This window comes from Haemaphysalis longicornis, unplaced genomic scaffold, assembly GCF_048455015.1.
Source record: "Haemaphysalis longicornis isolate Haplotype H1 unplaced genomic scaffold, Haemaphysalis longicornis Haplotype H1 scaffold_1, whole genome shotgun sequence".
Lineage (NCBI taxonomy): Eukaryota > Metazoa > Arthropoda > Arachnida > Ixodida > Ixodidae > Haemaphysalis > Haemaphysalis longicornis.
In genome coordinates this window covers 465148498-465171071 of record NW_027526203.1, presented here as the reverse complement: position 1 = coordinate 465171071, position 22574 = coordinate 465148498, and the positions used below count along the sequence as shown (strand labels likewise).

Sequence of the window (22574 nt, the reverse complement as noted above, 5' to 3'; positions counted from 1 at the left end):
TTGCTCTTGTGCGAGACCACGTTACGGGACACGTTGTCTGTGTATATATATCGTTGCCCGCGCGCAAATGAGTAATCGACAGTGTAGTAACGAATCGCAATGGCGCTGCGTCGTTATCTGGGGTGCAAGCAAAACCGACGCCCCCGCATAAGCAGCAGCGGCCAGATCGGGCTTACGCCAGGATGAAGAGCATGAAGTCGTCACGCACTCGTGCGTCTTGGCCGCAGGCTCTGCACAGGAGCCCGCGCCCTCGCGGAAGCCAGTTCCCAGAGGGCCGCGATCACAGTGCGATGCGCACTCGTGCACAGCGGACTGCAGGGTGCCGGCTTCGGCTCGAGGCGGATCCTGCTGCTGCTCGTCAAGTATTCATTAGACGCGCGCAAACATGGCGTGGAGGGCAGGCGGTGTCGAGAGGTCCATTAGGGTCCCCACTCGACGGCCGGCCAGAGCAACCGGACACGCGTCGGCCCCGGACGCTGACGTAACCGGGTGTTAACTTCGACCTCTGGTCCCCGAGGTCGCTGCCTGGCGTGTTTGTGCCAAGCTCCTTTTGGTCCGGCATTTCAAATTTGGCAAGGGGAAGCTTTTTTTTGTCGACCTGCCATCGCATGCCATCGTAATGCACCGTCGTAATCCATTGTAATGCATCGTCGCATGCGATCGTAATGCTGTCGCATGCCATCGTAATCGTAAGTTGCGTTTTGCATTTATCAGGCAAGTATAAGCAGTCCAGAAAGAAGACGTCTACAGCAGTAGCCAGGCCGTTGCAAGTAAGGGTGAACAGATTGCGTCATGTTCATAAAAGCAAGAACAAACTGGTAGGTGCGTACGCAGCTGAAAAAAAAAAAAAAAGAGACGAAAGTTTCCAGCTACTTAAAGTAGGGATATAGAAAGGTCGACGGGTGCGGCGTCTTTGTATGTCCGCCTTTATACTTCCTTTTGTTCAGCCGCTCATAGCGCTCCTCCTATAGGCCAGGTGTCGCTTCAACACGTTAAAGCCCATAATAAATCAATCTGAACCGCTAAAAAAGCTCCTCAACTATAAAAAGGATCCAACATGCCCAAGCGAATCGTCTCGGTTAATGCGCCAGTTATAATGGTTATCACTTGAGAGGCCGGCGCTGGGATTGTTTTGACGGTCACGTCACAGCTAGGCCGATCCTTTCTCTTTGCGGTGTTGGCCATAGCGGCATGCTGCGTTCGGTCATCGCTGCTCTTTTTTGTATATTTTTGTGCTTGTTCTGTGTGGGTGAAGCGTAATTCGGCCATCTAGGGCCTTTTCTGACCTCATGCATGGTGAATGAAAATTTTCCCCTAAAAAAGAAAATAAATAAAGAAAAAAGGCGGATGGTAAAATGCGGACACAAGCACTGTTTTTTTCACCCCCCCCCCCCCCCCCCCCCCCACACACACACGCACTTTTTTTTTTGTCGCTGTACACTTTACGGCGGGGGAACGCATTTAAGCACACCCGTCGCGGGTTCGATTCCCGGCCGCGGCGGCCGCTTTTCTGATGGAGGCGAAAAGCAAAAACGCCCGTGTGTACGAGATTTCGGCGCACGTTAAAATCCCCAGGTGGTCAAAATTAATCCGGAGCCCTCCACTACGGCGCGCCTCATCGCCTGCGTTGCGTCGGCGCGTTAAACCTTACAATCAATCAATCAATCAATCAATCAATCAATCAATCAATCAATCAATCAATCAATCAATCAATCAATCAATCAATTTAAGCACACCCAAAAAGCATGTGCGGTCGTGCGTAAGAATTCCAGTTTCAAGTCCATCTGTCCATCTGCAACGCTTAATGTGTCACGCGTTTGGCGCATAGCACACGGCTATTGATAAAAGGCGAGGTCGCGGGTTCGATGCCCGGCCGCGGCGGCCGCTTTTCTGATGGAGGCGAAAAGCAAAAACGCCCGTGTGTGCGAGATTTCGGTGCACGTTAAAGATCCCCAGGTGGTCAAAATTAATCCGGAGCCCTCCACTACGGCGCGCCTCATCGCCTGTGCTGCGTCGGCGCGTTAAACCCCACAATCAATCAATATTGATAAAAGGCGCTAGGGCCTTCATACACTGATATCAAACTGCGTATATTGCCCCCAGAAATATCGCTCCACCAAAAAAGTCTGCGTTCAGCCGACTTTAAAGGGGCATTGATTGATTGATTGACTGCAGCGTTTTAACACGCCGACGCAACGCAGGCGATGAGGCGAGCCGTAGTGGAGGGCTCCGGATTAATTTTGACTACCTGGGGATCTTTAACGTGCACCGAAATCTCGCACACACGGGCGTTTTTGCTTTTCGCCTCCATCAGAAAAACGGCCGCCACGACCGGGAATCGAACCCGCGACCACGTGCGCAGCAGCGCAGCGCCTTAGCCACCGAGCCACCGCGGCGGGTACTTAAAAGGGGGCAGTGTATCGCTCCATACGAATACATGCGGTCTTGCGGAGCTTTTGAATAAGGGCTTTGGGGCTTTCCAACTTATGTAGCAGGCGCCGCTTACAGGTGCTTAGAAAAAATGTATTCCCAGCAATACACACGTGTGTAGCGAACCTGGCTTTAAACGGTCTTATGAGAGCTTGCTTGTGGGATGGTTGGTATGTACATTGATTGTGGGGTTTAACGCGCCGACGCAACGCAGGCGATGAGGCGCGCCGTAGTGGAGGGCTCTGGATTAATTTTGACCACCTGGGGATCTTTAACGTGCGCCGAAATCTCGTACACACGGGCGTGTTTTTACCTTTCGCCTCCTTCAGAAAAGCGGCCGCCGCGGCCGGGAATTGAAACCGCGTCCTCGTGCTCAGCAGCGGAACGCCTTAGCCACTGAGCCACCACGGCGCGGGTTGGCTAGTTGGTACGTTCTTAATTAGAAAACACCGTGCTAAGTTAACGCGGACGAAGAACAGCGAGATGCGAGATGCACGCATACGAAAGAGCTTTCGTATGCGTACATCTCGTGTCTCGCTGTTCTTTGTCCGCGCTAACTTAACGCAGTGTTTTCTAATTTAAACGGGCACGTTGTGTAGCAGAAAGGCTTGCGCATTTATCCGAGATAATTACCCCTTGGAAGGGAGTTTGTGCGATTCGGTTCACTTTTGAATTTCACAAAAGTGTGTTGAAGGGGTTAATGTGTACTTTGTCGAGCAGAACTGAACAATATGCTGAGAAATGTATCGGGCTGATTCTATCTCTAATATTCTACAGGCATTATTTCGTGGAAGTTCAAAAATAAAATAGGCATTTTTTGGTTACCCTTCTCAATTTCGATGGGCAAGTCCACAATTGTTCCTGCGTTTACTTTTCCCAGTTTTCTGATTTGTGGGTTTTGATCCATTGTTGAGGAAAATCGGTGCTTAGAGCATGTGTTAGAGCATGCGCGGTGGCTCAACCCAGCGCGTACGCCAAGAACACAGATGTGTCGCACAAATGCGACGTGTGCTGACATCAGGCGTCCTTTTTTTGTCCGCTGTACCATCGTCCGTACTGCCCCGCTCGGCGCCCGCCTCGCCGTGGCTTCAAACACGTTTGACACAGATTTGTACGGTTTGAGCCTCCTATGCTTACTCATAAAAGAGCCTTGGCTGGACAGGGCTTTCCGCACTTGGTATCTCCACTTCCAGACAGGCGTGCGGTGCAGTTCGCTCACTGCTGCAATGCCTTCATTACTTCACACACTGCTTGTGCGACAGAAGTGCGGTAAGGTCGAAATTCAGCGGCTCGCATTCATTTCTGTTGTAAGAGCACTTAAGTGCTTGCGCGTAGACATGTTTCCTGATTGAGAACAGCGTAACCCTCTTGAAAGCGGTTTTATCGTCCTCCATGGCGTTTGCAGTGTGCTGCAGATCACGTGGTGGTAGCTTGGACGCCGGGGTGTTACCGAGGCCATCGAGCCGTAGTTTGCTTGTTCGCTAGGTATTACGGGGTCGGCGAGCTACTTTCGTTTGTCATGTACATTAACACCTCCCGTAGAGCATGCGGCTCGAAACAGTACGACGCACAAGCGCAGGGAATACGCTGTGCTAGCCGACAAGGCACCCTACCGGTGGTTCTTCACACAGGTGGCGCCACGGTATGTCCTCTTGCTACTCCGCCAGGCCAGCTCGCAAAGCCCTCCGAAACAGCCACTGGCTTGAAGGAAGGCTACAGCCCTACCTACCGGTCTGTATTAGTCCATCACTATCCCGAAACCTGACCTGGCGCCGCTTGTAAGATTAGCAAGTTTCGGTGCTGTGGGATCTCGCTCGGATCGGTTGAGTATGCCGCCAACGTCGCGTACCACCGATCCACGGAGGACGCGCTGTGCTCAAGTTATTCTCAAAAACTCGCGTTTGTATGAAATTACTGAAGCCCAATGTAGCAGTCGCAACCACTTACACCGGCGGCTGAAACATGCAAAGGGCGGCCACCTCTTACCCATCATCTTTCCAGTCAGGCCCATTTTATTTCCGCAGAGCGCTTTCTTTCAATGAACGGTACGAATACAGGTCTCTAATTTTGTAACCACCGAATCGAAAGCGGGTGCTACCCTCTCGTCTCAACAAGAGCAGCTGGAATGGTAAAAAAGGGAGAGGTGGAGGGTGCCATTGCCGCGGAAAAGGACATTAGGAAAACCAGCGTTTTTTTCCCCATTTGACATCATGGTCCTGAGATAGTTAAATAAACAAACAAAACGATTAACCCAGATTTATATATAAACAGGCGTGTTCCAGATTTCGGCGCACGTTACAGATCCCCAGGTGGTCAAAATTAATACCGAGCCCTCTACTACGCCACGCCTCATTGCCTTTGTAGCGTCGGCGCATTAAACAAACAAACAAAAATAACTACGCGAGCACCTATCAGTTAAAGGGACACTGAGGTCTGACTGACTTTTTTGTTTTAACTGAAATATCAAACTGCTCAACCGTTCAAAGCTCTTCTGACTTTTGCTCGACGGAAAAAGATGGTTTGTTTCTTAAAAAATAAATAATAAATACAGTCGACCCGGATATATCGAACCCGGATATACCGAATTATTGCATATATAGAACAGTCCAAACATTCCCTTGGAAATCCTATGCAAAGTATAGCACTTTCGTACGCGTGTATCGAACGCTCGTTCACCGTCACATTCCATATATCGAACGCCGCGCCGCAACTGTGCAACTGTGCTTCTCCTGATGGAGTTGTTGGCGATGACGATGACTTATCGCGCGTCGCCTCGCTTTGGGGACATTCAGTACTTACAAAGTAACTCTATGCCTCAAACACCTGCTCCACCTTCTCGACACACTAGCGTGGGATACCCTCATGACAACGAGAACGCAGGGTGTGATTGGATGCGAAAGGGGAAGGGGATACCGACCGGAGGCCTGTGAGCCACACAGAGAAACTCTATGTTGTGACCCAGCGGCGGCTCTGCTGGCATGGAGACTGGTGCGGCGTGGTGCGTACATGTGTTTTTCTCGGCGGCGTGTCTCCGGAGACATGGTCGCGAAAAGAACATAAGAATTTGAATTTAGCGATGAAGGCGGACATGATTAGTCGGGGTGGAGGCCAGTGAAAAGTGGTCGTCGGTTGCAGAGGCATTCGAAATTCGAAATTCCTCGCAGCCCGTTTGGGCACGAAACTGCGCAGCAAGATGACGTAAGGCGAAGGCAGCGCAGCACGGCCGTCCTGGAGGGTTTCGTGTGCGTGTTGCTGCAGTGGTTCAGCATAGCAGCTTCGTTGCGGCTCCAGACGAAAGGCGTTCGGATACAACAGACAACGGCGTTGAGTGCCTCGAGAGTGAATTACAGAAAGCTGTCTCCATTCCCATTCCGGAACAGCATGTAAGTTCGTAACTGTTGACGACGACGTGCAAGCTTGTGTGGCGGATCGCGATGAGGCGATCGCAGTGCCGATCGCTGTTATCGAAAAGCGGACCTTACTAGTGACGCCGACGACGTTCCCAACCGTCTACGGCAGTCGAGCTTGCGTCTGCATTCAGCGTAATTCGTGGCCGTGGTGGCGCAGTAGACGGCGACGGGCTTTCTCATTTAAATGGCGTTGGTAAACTTGGAGATAGCTTGGATAACTTCATGACGAGAAGATAAAGCAAGCGATGCTCACGGACTTTTTTCGTGCTGAACAAAGTGCGGTAGTCGTCGCGCTGTTTCATATTTTTCGTGCTCTGAAGAGCAAATCGGGAAGCTACCACTTGTCGCTGCCTCTCAAAGCTCTCAGTGATGTTTGGAGTTTCCAGACAAGATCCAGATGGGCATATTTTATATTTCGAATTGCCGATATATGGAACTATTTCGCGATCCCCTTAGAGTTCGATATATCCGGGATCGACTGTACTGCCATTTCTTCCATTTTCGTCTTTCCATTTTTGCGTGACGGAATATATCACGTCGCAAATGGGGAAGAGATACCGCCTACGAAGTCATAAAATACATTTGAGGCTAGCGAGGGGCTACAGCCTAGGAGAAGTAGTGGACACTGTACTCGCTTGATATCTCTGCATGGCGGCTGACGGTCGTGCACATCTTTCAATCGATCGCGTTGGTAATCTCAAAATTCTGTAGATATTTGTTGTGCATAAGCAAAAACGGACTGCGAAAAGGGCCAAGAGCTCTCGAATTCCCATGCGTAGGCCTTCTGACGGTGCTTACGACTACGCAAAACATCGGACACAATTGAAACTGAAACTTATCTTTCCAGCAGTTCTAGTAAGAGAAGCAGGCCTAATGGTGTTTAGGAGGTGAATTTGGCGCCTTTTTGAAGTACATGGGTGGAGCAGGATTTACATTTATTTTATTTATTTGTTTTAATTATTTATTTTATTTATTTACATTTATTTTACACTTACACGTACCTGCTCTCATGCTTATTTCAGGAAACTGCTTAGACAAATTCCACCAATCCTGTTTCCCCATTCACGATTTTTGACGTCAGAAATAGTAGTCGGGAAAACCGCACTAGGGGGCGACACCTGTTTTCACGTACGGTATTTGGCATTTTTTTTTGCATTAATAGGCTCTATTAATAGTGCCCTATTTACATGAATGGTGCTGGGTACCCTGCGGGTGCAGGCCATCTTGTTTTTGCACTTTGGTGTCTCTCTAATATTCGCCTTTTCTTTTGTATGTTTCGCTTCCAAAATGCCCCCTCAGCATACGCATTTCAAATTGGCTCGCTGACCTAAGTAGTGCACACACGACACCAGGCATAGCCGGCCACCTAGTCGTGCCAACTACTTTAAACAAAACCTTCTCCTCGCATAAAGCAAGGAAGAGGGTCGACGGCTAAAGATATGTTACAGTACTTCTGCAGCGCACGGCGGACTAGGCTGCAAGCGCATGCCCACACGAGCTCGATCTTACTGGATATGTGGGAAGACGCATGTATAAATCATGGCGGCATCTCAGTGGTCTATAGCTCGGCCGAGCGTAAAACTAGATAAAAATAAGGCTGCGCTAAAATAAAGATAAAAATAAAGTGCGCTGCCGTCGATGAGTGCGTGTGTCTACGCGCCTGGCACCTGGTGCCCGAATACAGCTAGGGTAACCGATCTCAGTTTTAGGAAGTCAGATACATTTTACAGCGGGAGAAAAAACATGCGCGGACTCGTCTTTTACAAACGTAGAGGAAAGGCGACAGAGTGCACTAAACACGAACGGCACGGGCAGAAATCAAACGCTTCGGTCGTTTTCACAAATGAATGTTTTTCTTTTTTTGCTTTCAGTTATCCTCACCCAAACTACGAGCAGTGGGCGGGCCAGATGGCCAGCACATACTTCTTAGTCCAGCGTAGCCCGGTGGAGAGGGCCTGGGCAGCCAGCCCGGATCAGGCCCTCAGCAAATGACTCCGATAGAGAGAGGGTCAAGGGCCCTCCTTGAGGAAGAAATTCATCGCGTCGGTGCGCCAACGGATCAGGCCATAATGTATTTCCGTCCTCCTCGAGCAGCGACTGGCCAGCACTCCACCAGGTTCTGACGTAACGTGTCTGCCAACATTTGACGTCAGTAAGTGGTTTGTAATGCTCCACGCAAAAAAAAAAAAAAATGTGTCTGCTTTCTGGTGCTCAGTTGTGTGGTTAATCGAAAAGCATGACGGATAATTCGAAAACTGCGCCTTGTTAAAACGAAGTTGTTTTCCCATTTACTCGAGAGGGTAAGTGCCATGGTAGAGACACCCACAGGAGCGAACCGTAGAAATCGTCTGAACAAAGGGGAAGGCCTACAATGTCGCATTGAAAAAAAAAGTAGTATTTTTAACAAAGAAAGCCTCGTCTACTGGGTTGCCAGGCGGAAGAAACTGGGAGCTCGGCACCGCTAGCCGTGGAGGAAACCCAATCCAATTACGGAAACAGTGCGAGTGAAAAAGAGTATTAAAGTTATTTGGACAACCTCTTTTCAGTGAAATTTCGCGTGTTTCTGCTGTATGTCATGATCCATGTTAACCTTTGGGTAGGAATCGGCATTGAAAACTGTTTTTAACCAAGTATGTACAATTGTCGCAAGCGTCTCAAACTAGGCGATGACTCTCGATAATCGTGGGGAGCAGACAATGGCTAACGTAAAATCTAACTCAATGGCACTCACGTGCCCTCGATGGTGGCTCACCGATTGCAAGACTATCTGCTCTGACACGTATACCTATCGTGAAAACCGTTGTTAACGTGACGCTACAGTGGAGGATGTTGGTACTCAATGCCCTGCAATGGGAGCTGTAAGGTATATTAAATAAACAAATAAAAGATAACGTTAGTGCATTACCACGCTTTTGACGCGTTAGAGCATTCAGATCTATCAAACACTTAACATGCTTTCCGGCGCTCCCCTTAATAGTATTGGAGCCGCGGAACGAGCTCGTCTGCGCAGAAAATGTTTTTTTCGGTCCTGCGGAATTTCCCTCAGGTATCAAATACTGGGGACCGATAACAACATCTGTTTTCAGAAAACATATATCGCTCATAGGTGGGAATCGATTACGAGGTTTAACGCGCCGATTCCACAGCTGGGCGATGAGGCGCGCCGTAGTGGAGGGCTCCGGATGGACTTCGACCACCTGGGGGTTTTGAACGTGCTCCTAAATCTGAGCACACGGGTGTTTTCGGTTTCCGCCTCCATCAGAAAAGACGCGGGATCGACCCCGCGTCTTTTGGCTCAGCAGCACAAGACCTTTGCCACTGAGCCACCGCGGCAGGTGCATAGGTGGGTATCGTGCACGTAACGTGCACGTAACGTGCATGGGTGGGTATCGTGCAACGTGCACGTAAGTTTTCACCATGGCATACCCAGGCTGAATTTAACTTGCGCGTGGCGTTCTTTTACAGCCATGCTGTATATGGCTGGGTACATTGGATCTCGCGCCGGCGGCAACAGTTTACTCAGCGGCGTGTGCTCAACATTAGGAGGAGGAGGAGGAGGAGGAGGAGGAGGAGGAGGAATAAGTGTTTATTTGACTAGCGTTGGTGCTGCCGTTAGGGCATCCACCCGGTGGGGGCGCCCTTATCCGGGACGCCCTGTCTTTAACTCTCTTCACCAGTATGCGCTGGGTCCCAGGGTCCGGACTTTTTAGGCAGGCCACCCACTGCTCGTAAGAGGGGGAAGGGTTGAGGTTTGTCAGCACTCCCATACTTGATGGTATAGGGTGCCGGGAAGGTGCTGCAGCAGAATGGCGAGTTGGGCTAGTTGGTGAAATTCCGAAGGTTTCCGAAGTTGGGCTTTCCGAAGGTTTCATAATGCCGGGTAAGGGACACAAATTACAGGAGGCCGGGTATAGGGTGGGGTAGATGGCACGAAGAAGGGTGCGATGAGAATAGGAGTTTATTTGTTGCCTTCGGAGGCTGGTGGCTTCTTGACTGGATAACTCTGGATGTGGAGCCAGGAATATTCTTCTGCTTTGGCGATACTGGGCCAGAATATCTGCATATTTAACGAGAGATTCTGTTTTGGGAGCAGCAGGTGATGTTTGGCCCTGGTAGATAATGACGCGGTGTACATGCGCGCGGGCAGCGGCATGGGCCGCGTCATTACCCGCGAGCGATGTGTGTCCGGGTACCCAGACGATTTCTATTTCGGGTGGCTGACCCTTGGTTTCGAGAATGTGTAGGGCTGTTTTGGAGATGCGTCCCCGTAGATAACTGCGGCTTGCTGCTTGCGAATCCGTAAGCACAGTGATGGCGTCCTCACTAGTCGTTGCGGCTAGGGCAATAGTCACTTCCTCTGCGTTTTCCGCGGGTGTTGGTCATTTTCTGTGGATGGTGAGGGCGGTCGCTTCTTGAACTGTTGTATTGGTAACGCATACCGCGTGGGGTGGCCGTTGGACATAGGGAAACGCGTCGTGTACCTTTGCATCGGGTTTTGGCCATACTTTATATTCATCACTCTGGCGCGCGCGATTCGGCGAGCTTGACTGTAAATTGGTAGTAAAAATTAAAAAGAAAGAAAATGTCTTATGGACTCCATATTCTAATATAAAACGGCTTAGATTGCCCGTCGGAAGCTGTCTTTCCAGCAATGCATTTGTGTTTAAAAGTGAAGCCAACTGTAAAAGGGAAACTGAAGCTTGGGTTTTGGTAAGCTGGCTTCCCCACACGCGGAATTGCACAGTGAAGCATGCCCATCCACGGACGGAGGGAGTGCAGTTCACTGCAGCGACTGAGGGGAACCCTCCAGGCACATATTTTGGACCTCGCCAACGCGGCAGACTGCGGCTTAATTGGAACAGCGATCTGGAAAAATGAGTATGCCGAAATCGCTTTGTGAATCCGCACAGCAAAAACAGACCAGCCTGGTGGAGCTTGATAATCAGATCTGAAATTTATTGGACTTGCACGATTGCACAAAGGAATATGAAGAATCGGACGTAAATCCCGCAACGGTTATTCAGACTAATTTATAGTGCTTCGCGAGAAATTATCGAAAAGTGGCTACGTCAGTACGAACCCAGAAGGCATGGAAAACAAGCATTCATAGAGAGCCCTTGAGACCACTGCGGAAGTTGCTTCTGTCCAATGATCATGCAGCCCGCTACCCACCTCACCAGCTGCCTCTAGTAAATCTTACTTCACGCCGATGAATCGTTCGCAGCAGGGACACCGGAGACAGCCACTGATTTTTCTGTGTGCGTTGTCAACTCTGCATCTGGTGTCACGGCGCGACCACAGAGCGATTTCATAACGCATCGAAATGAAGAGCGCGGCGAACCTATAACAGACCTTCTCAAGCGTGTGACAGGAAAGAAGGAGCCTCCAGTTCTCGCTCTTCTGGATTCAAATAGTGCCGTCGTGAACACGAGATCGAGTTGACGCAGGAAACAAGCTTAGGCATGGGGCCAGACGGCAACATGGGACTGCTCGAGCTGAGGTATCCAGCGCTAACTGCAGCTGAACGAAGAGGGCAACCACTCTCGCGAAAGAGGCCAATGTGGTCTACTGTTCACTCTTACCGACGGAAACGGCGACCGAATCATGAGGAACGCCAGTCAATCAGGCGTTGCAAGGAACCGCGACCCAAGATATATCCCACTATTTAGCCGATACCCCGGAGCTGAGATTTGACGGGCTTTCGTTGCCCGGATTCAACAGAGCCGTGACTAGGAAGCGACATTACAGCTCAAAGCACCGATTGAAAAGGAGGCGAGTGAATAATGAAGACCGATACGCTCAACTGATCACAACCGGCATGTTGGACTTGACGTCACTCATTTTTGTGGTGTCGCACAGCAACCGTTGTCGTAGGTGGTAGGCTGTTGAGGAAGGAGGAAGACGAAGGGTGTAGGTAGCGCGCTATCATCATCATTAGCTACGAGAGGAAGAAGACGAAGTGGTATTAAAGGCGTTTTGAGCGGTGACATTCGGACATCAGAGGCAACGACATAGCGGACCGTTTAGCTAATCTCGCTGTCACAGCTTCCGTTCAATTCGGCTTGCCTAATCTGGCTCTTTTTGCATCTTCAAGATAAAGAGCATATTGGCATTTAGACGCTACTCATTCAGATGCACTCCGGTCCTTTGAAGAGTATCAACATTTAAATTTAGGTCGGAATGTTCATTTTTGGGGTTGCCGGCAATGCGAAGTGACCTTCACCGAGCTGCACTACGGAATTCCAAGGCTAAATTTCTATCTGTGTAGAAGAGGGCTGTCACGCACGGAACTATATGTGCGGTGCCAGGTCCTAAAGCAATCGAACATTTTTTTTCTTGCCTGTCACCGCTTCTCGGCCGCTAGACAACTGCTTTTGAAGGACTCTATTGAGCGTTTGGGCTTGACTCTATCTGTTCCACTTGTATTATATATTGGGGAAACAAATTTGGGGTAGGCAAAAAGGGATATAGTATATATATATTAATATATAGGAAATGAGGGGCTCGTTGAAAATAACACAGAAATAAGGGTTGGCAGTCGAGAAAACCTCGGAAAGCAAAGGGGAGGATGTGGTAGATCATTGAAACAGATTAAGAATTTGGAAAGAAAGAAAGAAAGTGAAGAAAAAATGCCCGCCAGGTGGGATCCGAACCCACGACCTCCAGAATACCGGTCTGGTGCAATGATCTACCACATCCTCCCCTTTGCTTTCCGAGGTTTTCTCGACTGCCAACCCTTATTTCTGTGTTATATTAATATATATATATATATGTGTGTCTGTGTGTGTGTGTGTGTGTGTGTGTGTGTGTGTGTGTGTGTGTGTGTGTGTGTGTGTGTGTGTGTGTGTGTGTGTGTGTGTGTGTGTGTATGTATGTATGTATATATAATTGCATTCAAGCTTTTCTTTCTGCTTCAGGTCGCTTAAATTGTCGAAAGGTGCTAATTATTGGCCAATTGGGGGTTTAATCATACAGAACTTTCATTTTACGGCCTCTGTCTTTCCGGAGATAAACTAGTATTTTGAGGGCCTCATGAATTACAGTAATGTATTCAGCCCTGGCCAATCCCCCCTTGTGGGTACGTGCCAAAAACTTTAATTCATCATCACCGCCCGGGAAGGAGCAGAGTCAGCCGAACACCTGCTGCAGCTGACCGTCGGTGCCCCCGGGGCTCTCGGCGAAGGGCAGGTCGGCGGCCGAGCTGCGTCCCAGCCCAATGGCGTCCAGGAAGCCGGTGCTGTTCACCTCGTCCGAGCGGCACCGCTTGCTGGCCCTTTCCGCCTCCTCTGCCCCCGGCCCGTCCTCCCGTGCAGCCACCGAGCCGCAGCTGGTATTGAGCTCCTGCTGCTGCGGGGAACCACCCGCGTCCACCACGGGGGTGCCAACTCAGCACCCGTTTGGGTCCACTATTGCCACTGGCCGTCACTGTGAATCCGGAACACGAGTTCCAGTGTCGGGCGCAAAGCCGCCCCTTCCGTCGCCCCCACCAGGCCCAGCAGGGCCGAGTCTGAGTTGCTGGTGCCCAGGGGCTTCTTCCCGGGCACAGGCGTGGAGCCGGGGTTGTGTGGCTCTGAGTCACCACATGCGCAAGCAAGTAATTTCCCAGCTCTCGTCGCCTGACATACTTGATGTTCACCTTCATTTCCTGCTTGAGAATGTTGATGACAGTGGCCTGAGGCTTGACCGTGTCCACAAAGGAGCGCGTGTCATAGGTCACGTCAACGTTGACGGGCTCATTCTCGTTAAACTGGAGACCGATGAATCACATCGACTGGAACCGCTCTCCGTCGGGCCCCTTGGTCCGGGAGGACTTCGCGTTGACGTGCACCAGGGCGATGTAGGGGGGCCACTCGACATTGGAGATGAGGATGCGGATCTTGGACTCGACCAGGCCGTACCACTCGACGTGGTGCTTCTTAGACAGGGGCTGGCAAACAACAGGATGAAGTGCTTGTAGCGGCCAAAGAAGCTGGGCCGCTCGAACAGCCGCATCCAACCCGTTCGGCGCAGCATGATGTCGTCTGCTAGGGCCAGGCCCTGGCGGAACTCGGGCCGCATCACTGTCAGCGTGGAGAGGGAGACGTTGAAGGTGTAGTTCTGTTGCGGGTAGGCAGGCGTCACGATGGACGTCAGGTGGAAGCGGTACGCCACATTCACCCCGGGTCCTCCCCCACGGGGAAGCCCAGCCGGCTATCCTCGGGCTGCTGAGCAGCAGAGGCTTGGGTCAGGGCCACTGGGAGAATACTAGGACGAATTTGTGCACCCGGGTGGCCGCAGACGCGTCGGGGTACAGCTGGAAGGTGCGCGCGACCAGCAGGGACCTCGAGACCCCACCCAGGTAGCCCAGCACGTTCGAATACATCTCGCGGCGTTTGGCTCATAGCTTCACCACCCGCAGCGCCAGCCGGAACGTCTCTCGGTTCGGCTCCAGGCGCAGAATCTCGTCTGTCACCCGGCAGCCGTTGAGTCTGTGTAAACACTTGTGGTCCAGGTTCTTGAGGATGTTGACGACCCGCAGGTCTGGGTCCTCCAGAATGTCCTTCAGGTCCAGCCCCGCAAACAGCATGTTGTACTCAATTCCAGCAAAGGTCATTTTGATTACAGGCATAAAGGCCTCCTCAACAGCTGGAGGTCCTTGACCTCGTCTTGCTGCCCGAGGAGCTCGACAAAGGAGGTGAAGAAATCGCTGCGCTCAATGTGACGTGGGGGCCCCCACACAGGGTGTCAATGTCAATGTCTTTCGTGTGGACTCCCAGCCGGTACGTGCCGAATGTATAGATTTTCTTACCCACGTACCCACGTACCATGGCGCTGCCCCCCCCCCCCCCCCCCCCTTGTGGCACCCGCCACCGCCGCGGGCTGCTGCTGTGACTGCGGCTGCTGTTGCGAGATGCCACCACCACTGCTGCCACCACCTTAACCACCGCCGCCGCCTGACGGGGGAGAGTCTCCGCCACCCCCGGCGCAGGGAAGCAGGCGTCCTCGAAGGGAACCATTGTAAGCGGTCCCTGGTCGACGAGGGACGTGTCGATGATGCCAGACGCCCCGCGGGCGATCTGTCGGGACCGACCGCAACGCCTAGCGCACTGGGGAACGCTGTCTTTCGGCGCGCTCGCCCGAACCCGACCGCTGAAGAAGACAAAGTGGAATTAAAGGCGTTTTGAGCGGTGCCATGGCCCTGGGTCTAGTTCCTCAACAGGTGGGAGAGAATTTATACTCTAAAGTGCTAACACTCAATAACCTTCCAGCGCTTTGCGCACTGAACGAGAAAAGTAGAAACACACAAGAACACCCTCCACAAGTCTCGCGATGCCTTTGGGAGCTGCCATGCCGCTAACCGTGGCTGATTGACGAGCCAGTAACTGGCTTGTCAAGCCTGGTTCGCAGCGCGGAAAGAGATGGCTTCACCGCAACATAGTGAGCTGCACCGCAGTGCACCAAACTTCTAGCACGCGCGCACAGGCTAGCGGCGCACTGAATCGTAACAGAGACTTGTGTTCTGAGCATTGTAAAATTTATAAATACTTAAAAAAAGTCTTAGGGCCTCCTCCATATATTGTTATAAGATGTCTACATTGCCCCTGAAAAGATGTCTTCCCAGCAGTGCATTTTCTTTAAAGGTGAATGCGACTTTAAGAAGCAGTGTAAGCTTGGTCTTTGTAAGCTGGGTTTCCCACATCATGAGTTGCGCAGTGAAGCATAGCCATCTACGGAGGGAGTATGGTTAGAGTCCACTTTATACTCATCTACACCGCCGTCACCTCTTTCTCGAGCGGTGTATACTGCTTGCAACACGCCGCGTCTATCTCCTCCCCCCCCCCCCCCCCCCCCACCTTCAGCCATTTTTATAGCATGTGCATTTAGGGAGGGGGGGGGGGAAGTGCACGTGTAGACAGGCTTCTTCACGCGCTCACTGTTGACGTACCGTTTTGCTGGGGGGAGATTTCAACGTGGATGTCTCACGGCCCGATGCTACCTGACTGCTCTTTTTGGTGGTCGAGCTGTTTTGATCGGGGTGTTACGCAGACAGTAAGATGCCTACGACGCGGAAGGAAAACGGACAGTCCCATGTTTGTCCCCCATTGTAAAACTATGGTCCTTCTATGTTTTATTCAGCTTATTAGCTAGGAAGTATGCTCCAGCGCGAATTACAAAAAGAAAAAACGTGTTTTGTTTTGTGCACTCTTCGCAATACGTCCAGCTTCGCTGGTCACTTTCTCCGCAGGCTGGAACGACACTGATTTTTTTCGATTCTTCCTTATCGATTCTGAATGTATTAATATACTAAATTGGTGTAATCATAAGGAATAAATGTGTCAATGGGAACAGTTATGCAGTTTTTCATTGCAATGTGTCAAGTGTATTTTTTTTATTTTAATTCCTCTTTATCGGTTTTGAAGGTAACAATAATCTAAATACTCATTGCCATATATTCGAGTTTTTTAATAATTTATTCGTTTTTTTTTTGTCCGCAAACCCCTAGTACACCTGTCATGAGAAGCTGCTGATTCGGGCGACGGGCTACAACTAGAGACTGGCGCGAGTGCGTGTAAATGTTCTGCGTTTAAAGGCCCACCATTTCCGTCGTAAAGCGGCCACGCTGCAAATGCGCTCCAACGACAGACAAAACGGAGAAAGCAGCTCCGGCACCAAGCCACGGAAGTGCCCCAGCTTCTGACGGTTGTCCGCCTAATCCGGCAACCTCTGGCCGCCGCCGCCGCACGGCCTCTGTTTTGCGTCAGTTGCCCTCCCGTCGCAGAAATCCGGAAGCAGTTGACGGAAACCATCCCTGTAACCCGTAGTTAGATAAAAACTGTGTAGCAAAAGAGTAAGAAAATGTGAAGTAAAGCGGAGAGAGGCATCCAAAACACTTGCAGGAACAACAGCGTCAAAGCAATGTGCAGTAACAGCACGCTCAGACAACAGCGGCTCCTACAATGGCTTGTAAAAACCATTGTTTTTTCGAAGATTATACTTGGGCGTGGGGAGGGGGACACGCTGCTCCTTGTTCACTAAATCGTCCGTGCGCACTCCGGAAGATTAAACACCCTGAGTTACGAGCACGAACGACAATGCCCTTGACGATGAAATTTGCTCAAGAGAATGGAATTAGCTCAAACTATACAAGACGGGCTCAAAATGTTTTAAGGGGCGTTAAGTTTATGTTGGATACGTCTAGTTGCGCCTTTGTAAGACAATGTGCTCAAAGCCTGGCACTTAAAAACTGTTACTAGGTTGATGGCGCAACGCTATCTTTGAGTTGTAGGTCAGTATTAAGTTGATAATGAATTGTCATGTTATAACGCCTTGCACATAGTGGATCCAATATAATCTCACGTGCAAAGAACAGCGCCTGAATTGATCTTATAGTGTCCTTTAACTTTGAACAAAATATGCAGACCTTTCGCACTAATACGGTCTGCAGCTCGCCCAAATAGATATGATGCGGTGAAAATTCCCGGGCCTCGATTTCAGTGGAGTGCGGTAGAACATAGAACGTGAAGCTGGGGTGTTTTAATGCCGAAAGCATCTCTGAAGGGCTTGCCCAATTGCTTTACGCATAAATCTGTGTCCACGTGTCTGCGCGTGCGTCCCCTTCCAGGAGGAGCAGCAGGTGCAAGGTTATCTTCTTCCCTCTTAGTTCAAAGCTGCGTTATTTTGCCACCAGTGCTCTTATCACTGACGTGGGTGATGTCCCCCTCTTGGTGCGGCATTGCGCGCTCCCGAACAAGGGGCATGATGGCGTGCCGTTCTACTCATACGCCACCAGTCTCTGTACATAGACGTGATTTCAGGCGAATGCCTATTTCGGTCCTTGCGCTCCCATCACCCCATTGTGATAGACAAGCATGCATTAGAAGTTGAGAAGGGCTTTGATGACGTTTTCACGATGCCTACAAAATCCTATTTCGGCATTTGTGCCTAAATGCCTATAAATGCTTCTAAGCGCCTATTTTCAAAATCGGCGCCGATATGAACAATATTCAGCCTCAAGTTTCACTCTCCAGTGCAGTTTGAGATCGTTATTCACGTTACCTGGCAGCATTCCCTGTTCGGAACTGTGTGGGGTTCAACCTAGCGCTTTATATACTTCCACCAACTAACTCGTGAAAAACAACCGCTAGCAACAGTGGAATGGGATGCTCGTTGTCAGTGACAAGAGGCAAAATTTTGAGTTCAGAAATCTGTAAATGGTGGTAGGTTGATATTGTTTCCACAATTTTCACATCGATTGTTAAACTACGTTCCGTGCTCTCCAAAAAGAATCTTCAAACAAGTGCCGTCGCATCGTCGTTTCTAGAAGCGCACTCAATTACAACTCTATTTTCTACGCAACGGTTGAGCATTGTACACGCCACTGTTAGCAGATCACTTCTGTATTCAAGAGAAAACGGCAAAACATCACTGTGCAACTGTATTTCCTTAGCCTCGAAATTCAGACTACCGACAGGCTCTAAAACATGCGTTTCCATCAAAAGTCTGTTTGGCTGTTAAGCACCTTCTGAAAAATGATCTTCAAATTTGTGGAAGTGTATTTGGCACTGTTCGGACGTCTTACTTGAACAATTCGCATAATATAAGAAAAAAATTTGCAGAATTGTGCTGTACAGTTTTCATGTAGAGAATATTAATTTCTTGATAAATCATCGTCTTGCGTTTACTATTTCGTCTGTTTTTGTTGTGTCGTAATTAAACTCCGCCGAGCAGACAAAATAGTGCTTTTTTATTCAGTATTCCCGGCTCTCAAGTGTTCTTTTTTCATGCCTGTTTCATTATACGAGGCACTCGAGAAAGCGACCGGGGTATTGAACATGAACGTGAGCTGTGCGATTGTTGAATTAGGCCAACTGATCGTCTTTGTTCCAGCAGTTATATGGAATAATTGAGCGGGTATGTTCAACTTGTTGCTGTCTTTGTACCCTCGTAAACAATAACATTTTTTTTGTTTTTCCTGTCGTATATAGAGGTGGTGCATGTCTTCGTTGGAAATTATTTGCATTTATGTGAAATTTATGGTGCCTATATTTACCACGTTGATGTCTTAAAACGTTGCTTTGGCTGCTTGTCTTAGGCGCCTAAAATGCGCTTTTTTAAATTCCTAAAGGTTCGGCCTTTACTCATGAGGCACTTGTTGTTCCATTCCTCCATAGCCATGGGGATGACCCTTCCCTTTCCAATGAGCAGGGCCCTGATACCATTCCTTACTCCCGACTCCTTACTCCCTGCCTCACATTACATGAAGTACGTTCTGGGTAAAAATAGGCCGCGTATCCGCTCGCTTCACTGTAAATGTCGTCGAAAGACGATAGTCTTAGAGTCACCTGCCGCCCGGCCACGTGACTGCTTCTTCTCTCTCCCCCGCCACCTCCCGTTTTGCTCCTCCCATGATAAGCGCGATGCAGGTTTGCTTTGTTCGATTGGTACTTCCTTCGTTTGCACTGATCGACTTCGGTTCGCACCTTTCCCTACTGCTCGAGCCTCGACGCAGAGGCTGTACTCGTGCTCGAGCCTCGCGTAGAGGCTCCAGCACGAGCACTTTTTGTATTTTTGGTCAAAACATTGCCTTTAACCCGCTTTTTAAAAGCCTAGGTGTACTTTTACATAAAAGAATTGCAAATACCGTTTATTTGTTGATGTGTTGCCTAAAATACGTCAGGTGTTTCTTTTTGCTGAACCATGTTCACAAGCATGAGGTACACTTCCAGATTTGGTACTTTGGAGTAGATTTTGCGTATATAAACGTCTCGTTCAAAAGTTCTTCGAGCTTTTGGTAGGCGGCTGAATAGAGGGACATACATACATACATACATACATACATACATACATACATACATACATACATACATACATACATACATACATACATACATACGTACATACATACATACGTACATACATACATACATACATACATACATACATACATACATACGTACGTACATACATACATACATACGTACATACATACGTACGTACGTACGTACGTACGTACGTACGTACATACATACATACATACATACATACATACATACATACATACATACATACAGACAGACAGACAGACAGACAGACAGACAGACAGACAGACAGACAGACAGACAGACCAAAATTTTCGCGTTTAAGTAGTCCGAGAAAGATTATCGTGTTTAACCCTTTCTCCCCTTTTCTCCCACTAGCCCGTTGACTGCACTACCGGATTGTTACCGAGGCCATAGACGTCGAACCACTCCCCTTTTGAGCAATGTATCCTCGAAACGTTGGTTTGACAGGAAAGGTATAACGTTTTTGTAAATGTGCCGGTTGATGATGCTTCACTCCTCACCTCAGGTGCGGTAAGAGGAGCGACATTACAGTTGCTCCCTTCGTGAGAGAAAGCGGGATTGTTGAAGCGCAGTGGCTCCAAACTGGGGAATTCAGTCGCCGCCTTGAAGCTGAGCGGACGCGTTTTTTCGCGCTTCTCCGTTTTCCACGCGGCCCCGTCGCCGTGAATTTGAATATGTCTCGGCTTTCGCTGTGTTGTTGGGGGCCTTCGAGGGCAAGCTCCCGCTCCCCAGTAGCCGTCTGTTCTCCACAGTCCAGTCCAGCCAACGCCTTAGTGGTTGGAAGCGCCGAAGATTTCCCTGCTCATCACAGCAAGCTCGCCTCTACGCTCCACCGTTCCCGTCGAGGCTCCTAGTCTCCCGGACGCAGCATGCCAGCAGTGTTCGAGGTGTGTTGTGTGTGACGGGATCGCCCACAGCGGAACTACCCTCGTCTACTCTTTGCTCACCTTTATTATCTTTACTTTTCCCTACCCTATCCTTTTCTCACCCACTATTATCCCACCCCCGGACTGGGTTGAATGCAGGTGAAGTCCCCTGACACGTTCAATATTATCCCCAGTGTCTTTGTTTTCCCTTTTCCCCCCCATTCTGAATTAGCGCTCCTCGCTAAGGTGGGAAGCGTATATACTGAGAAGCAGTATCCAATCCCACTTTGCGGCATCTCTGTTCTCGGGAAAACAGGATCGAGGGGCGAATTCCCTTCAGTATATATGGCGTGACGAGCAGCATTGCGGGCGAAAGGATCGTGAAGCGCCTCCTCACGAGAAACGGGGCCGTGAGCGGCATGTGCTCATCCCGCTAATCACACGGCATGTCGTCTCAGACCAAGCCACACATCAAGTTATTCCAAAAGCACCCAAGCTATGCTTTGGGAAGCACGGTAAAGGCAGAAAAAAGGCAGAAATAGCACAATTTTGTTTCACATGTGTCTTTTTTATTTGCTTTTTTGTGTTTTTGATGGTTTATTCCCCAACTTATGGGCGGATGAATCTCCATTCGACTAGCATCCATACTTTCCAGCAGTAGTCAGTTCGCAGCTTCGAGCTCATATAGGTTGGGGCTTTTTGACCTGGAAACACCAAATAGAAACAACTTCGTATATTGTAGGACTCGTCCGCCAGCGTGGAGTTGAAGCGGCTGTTAGCTACAGTTTTAGCAATAGAGCGCGTTGAAATTTCCCAATAGGGGCATGCTGGCTCGTACTCGTCTGAACATATGTAGTTCACCATTAGTGTTATAGGGGAACAAGATGTTGTCATTTTTTCTTGTGTATGTCATTACCTTAGTTTTAGATGTATTGAAAAGAGGTTTGTTGCAAGTGCAGCAGTGCGAAAATGGCAGGATTGCTCTCTGGAGAGCAGAACAGCTTGCAGTGTTCGATATAGCCGCAGGGGGCAATCACAAGAGCTGGACATTTTAAGCTCATTTTGCAAGAGGCGGTCGCATAGCTCATCAAATGACTTAGTTACGGCCATACTTTGAGAAAGAGAGGGACCACATGTGCGATGCCACGCGGAAATCAACAGGAAATATGGAAGCTCATCAGTGCGCAGTGCGATGAGGCGCTGAATAGGAAGCCGCTCTGAAGTACGACACGGCCACAGGTTAGCCCTAGTTTCAAAAATTATGCGAATTGCTGCATACGTGAAATGTTTCCAATTCGCAACACTCTTCGCTCGACACTTTGGCAAAACTTTTTTTTTTTCACGTCAAAATGACAACAATTTACGGGCGTCTCAGTTTCGATAGTCGTGAGCGTAGCTGATCGATTTTCGCGCCTTTCAGCGTGCCTGGTGATACTGCTCCCTGATGTCCTCGTAGCACCAACCAACAAACGGTCCCGGTGAGTTGAGCTGCTGGTTCGCGGGGATGGGTTTAGGTTTGTAGGGGTTTGTCATAGGACCTTTTAGAGCCTCCCTCCCCGCTCTCGAACGAAGCCATTCCAACCGCCTCTTCCTCTTGCGATATTTCCTCCTCCCCTCGAGGAAGAGCAGACAACCACTAATTGCCTGACCAGTAGCCTAAGAAAGCTCCACGTTAATGACGACCGCCGGTAAAAATACCCATCGCGAGCGATGGACCAGACTTACGCGGCTTCGACGTCGGCTCTCACCACGACGATCAGCCATTTTGCCGTGCACTGAATAGAAACAAAACTAAAGAGAGCAATGGAAAGGTGGTGTAGATACTTACCGAAGTTTTTGTTTTTAGTTTATGGTTGATGTTTTTTTCGGCTTTACATTTTATCATTATTTTATGAAACGGAGCCAATGCCACTGAGTAGATGGACGAGCCTGCTACAAGAACAGCTAAGAGGGACAAAGGATGGGTCTTGAAATGAAAGGAAGATCTTCGACGACTAGATTCATGCTTCTGGAAAAACCCGCTTAAATTTTCTAATCGTTGTTTT

General features: G+C 49.6%; 1 protein-coding gene and 1 pseudogene across 1 annotated transcript in view; one reads left to right on the top strand and one right to left on the bottom strand.

Moving 5' to 3' along the window:
- Positions 1–22574, top strand: part of LOC144173549 (uncharacterized) — a 189222-nt gene that overhangs the window by 66821 nt on the left and 99827 nt on the right. The window lies entirely within an intron of this gene.
- Positions 12969–14836, bottom strand: LOC144162597 (poly(A) polymerase alpha-like; annotated as a pseudogene).